Source organism: Herpailurus yagouaroundi, unplaced genomic scaffold (assembly GCF_014898765.1).
Source record: "Herpailurus yagouaroundi ecotype Mexico unplaced genomic scaffold, PumYag 352, whole genome shotgun sequence".
Classification (NCBI taxonomy): domain Eukaryota; kingdom Metazoa; phylum Chordata; class Mammalia; order Carnivora; family Felidae; genus Herpailurus; species Herpailurus yagouaroundi.
The window spans coordinates 242-2967 of NW_024412569.1; the positions used below are offsets into that span (position 1 = coordinate 242).

Sequence of the window (2726 nt, forward strand, 5' to 3'; positions counted from 1 at the left end):
TTCAGCCAGGTCACGATCTTGCGGTCCGTGAGTTCGAGCCCCGCGTCGGGCTCTGGGCTGATGGCTCAGAGCCTGGAGCCTGTTTCCGATTCTGTGTCTCCCTCTCTCTCTGCCCCTCCCCCGTTCATGCTCTGTCTCTCTCTGTCCTAAAAATAAATAAACGTTGGGAAAAAAAAATAAAGTTTAAAAAAAAAAATAATAATCACATGATTCAACATTAAAAAGAGAAAAACACATTAAATATCCTAAATTACTAGCCAATTATGTAACCTGATTTTCTTCTATGGTGTCTTGCCATTAGTCTTCGGAGGCCACTCTGTCTTTATGAAGAATCAAGGAATAAGTTTTGCCTCATTATTCTTAAACACTATTAGAATATATGAGAATATGAAAGTGAGGATGGTATTCTTATAAGTCAGCCTTTTCATTATTTTGGATCATTCTAATGTCCTAAAATTTCCATGTGTCAACAATCCGTTTTTCTTTCAAAGGAGACAAAGTTGATGCCAATAGACTTGAAAGTGTTTTCGAAAACTTGGGGATTAAGCTCACACCTAATGAACATTTGAACTTGCTGAACACACTGCCACTTGATGGTGAGTCTTATGGGTGCTATTTTGGTGTTTTAGAAAGACTAGTTTTGTAGAAGTATATGAAAAATTACAAAATAAACTAAAAATGCTTGAAAACTGTTAAAAAGCTAATGCAAATACACAGAGAAATCTCACCACTTGGATTTTGATTTAAAAATCATCTGTCTAAAAATAAAAAATAAAATAAAATAAATTAAATAAAAAAAATAAAAATCATCTGTCTAAGCCTTTTCAGTTATAAGTTGCTATCAAAGGAAAAATTCATTACTCAGCCCTCAGGTTACTGATCAGCTGGATTTGTAAAAAAAAAAAAAAAAAAAAAAAAAAAAGAATTTAAAAAAAAAGAAAAAAGAGAGAGAGGAAGGTGTCCAGTTTTCCCAGAACCAACTAATAATGTAGTTGTGTGTTTCTGCAGCATCGAATATATAGTTTATCAATAAGTGGGTAATATGGTACATTGAGAAAAGGCCATAGTTCTTAACTACACCAAAAAATTTCATAAAAAATGCTTTTAATCCTCTAACCCAAAGATAATCATTATTAATATTTTCATACATTTCCTTCTAGTGCACAGTAGATACTAGATTGATAGATAATATTTATGTATTATTAATTTATTTATAACTGTTATGTCTTCACAATGGTAACGTGTGTATTTATCATAGAAATCTTGATAGTGTAGATAAGTGAAAATAAAACCTCTCTATTCCCAACTCAAAGTGATAGCTACTGTGAAAAATGAGATGTATATTTTACAGTTTTCCATCTTTGAATATATGTCCTTTTTTTATTTGACAGCCTTGTGGATAAATCTTTGTAAGCATTCTGAATCTTTTGAGATGAAATTCCTTTAAGTAGACTTACAGAATGGAAGATATTTTGTCTTCTCACTCGCCTTCCAGAATATTTATAATTTGAAGTCCCACAAACAGTATTTGAGGATGTTATTGTCCCTACATTCTCAATACAGAACAACAATAACAAAAAAGAGTATCTCATGATTATGATTTCCAATTTACTCCTTTACCCCTGAGAGCAAACATTTTGGTATATCTATTTATCTGTTTGTAATTTGAAATGTTCCTTAGTCAAAGATTTCTAAACTCTTTCTTTCTGACTCTGTTTTCAAAATACCCATTTTTTGTAGCTGATGGAAAAGTGTATAAGAAAAGGTTGATGAAGGGCATAAAGTCTCTCAAACGTAAGAAGCACTGTGAAAAGACGGGATCTGAAACCTTTAGTTGTATTGTTAAAATAGGAATCATCCTTTCCTATATAATTGTGTCTTTATTTATGTTTCTTTAGTAGATCTGCATTTTATCAGGTAAACCAAGTAGTTTCCTGCACTAATACTTGACAGAAAGTGTTAAACTGTCTGGGATCTTCCTACCTTAGCCCCAGAGAAACAAAATAAGGTACGAAGCAAAAGGTGAAGAATGAATGCTGTCAGATAAAGATTTCAATCAAAAGTAAAGGCAAATAATTTGAAAGCGCAGGCAACAAAAATACCTCTTGTTTTATAGAATATGATGTCAGTCACCTCTAGCTCTGGCTTTTCAGAATCCTAACATAAAAGTGAAAGGAGGTTTATTGTCCTATTAACTGAACAAAACTGGATTTTTGGTGTTTGCCTTGAAAATCTTAACAATAATGCTAAGAAATATGTGAAATGTTCCTTATTCTAATAAAACATATGCTTGATAAAGAGGAAAAATAACACAGTAGAGTGAATGCACGGTCCCAGTTTTAGAAAGATTGTTTTACTATATTCCATTCCTGCTCCTTACTTAGGAGGCAGCGTTGATGTCAATAAGCTGGACACTCTTTTAGAAAACATGGGAATCAGCATCACAGAAGGAGAATTCATGGATCTGATAGAAAGATTGCCAGATGATGGTGAGCACTGACATTCCCCCTGTACTTTTTAAGAGATATTTGTTGTTTTCATCTTTATTGAGATGCAGTCAACATAGAACGTTGTGTAAGTTTAAGGTGTAAACCTGTTGATTTTATATACTTGTATATTGCAAAATGTTTATGCCATAACTAACACCCCTGTTGCATCACATAACTACCTTTCTTTTTATGGTGAAAACATTTACGATCTACTCTCTTAGGAACTTTCAAGTATGT

The 2726-nt window shown here is 32.7% G+C and overlaps 1 long non-coding RNA gene across 1 annotated transcript; it reads left to right on the plus strand.

The window, feature by feature from the left end:
• The first annotated feature begins 395 nt into the window (after nucleotides 1-395).
• LOC121021899 (uncharacterized) lies at nucleotides 396-2489 on the plus strand. Its single transcript, XR_005786738.1, has 3 exons — nucleotides 396-596; nucleotides 1741-1794; nucleotides 2385-2489. It is a non-coding gene; the product is annotated as an uncharacterized LOC121021899 (long non-coding RNA).
• The last annotated feature ends 237 nt before the right edge of the window (nucleotides 2490-2726 follow it).